This window comes from Eimeria necatrix, genomic scaffold, assembly GCF_000499385.1.
Source record: "Eimeria necatrix Houghton genomic scaffold, Enh_scaff414, whole genome shotgun sequence".
Classification (NCBI taxonomy): Eukaryota; Apicomplexa; class Conoidasida; order Eucoccidiorida; family Eimeriidae; genus Eimeria; species Eimeria necatrix.
Window position 1 is genome coordinate 9413 of NW_013654792.1, and position 588 is coordinate 10000.

Sequence of the window (588 nt, forward strand, 5' to 3'; positions counted from 1 at the left end):
AAATGTTTAAAAGAATTAATAAAAGATGCCAACGACTTGGGAAAAGAGTTAAAAGACTAAACAAATAAATAAAAGATTTAAAAGCTTTACAGAAATAAAAAAAGATTTTAAAGAATAAAAGAATAAATAAAAAGACAAAAACAGAATTTAAATAAATAAAAAAAGAGAAAAGGCATATTTGCAAGAGATTTTAATTATTGAAAAAGCCAAAAAGGCCACTTTGACGGAAATAAAAAATAAAAAAGAAAAAAAAATGACAAAAAATATTTTAAATGAATTAAAAAGATATTTCAGAAAAAGGGAAAAGAAAAAACTTTTCGGATTTCAATAAAGACACTTTTTGAGCAAATTAAAAAATAAAAAGGATCAAAAAGTGCCAAAAAGGCCAATTTGAAGCAAATAAAAGACGAAAAAGAATCAAAAAAAGCCAAAAAGAATAATTAAAATGAAATAAATGAAAACAAGTGATTAAAAGGAAGATAATTCTGAAAGATGGAAAAGAAAAAGGACTTTTTGGGGACTTAAATCATCCAAAAAGGAGCTTAAAAGGTTCATTTGAAGTAAATAGAAGTAAAAATGATGAAAAAA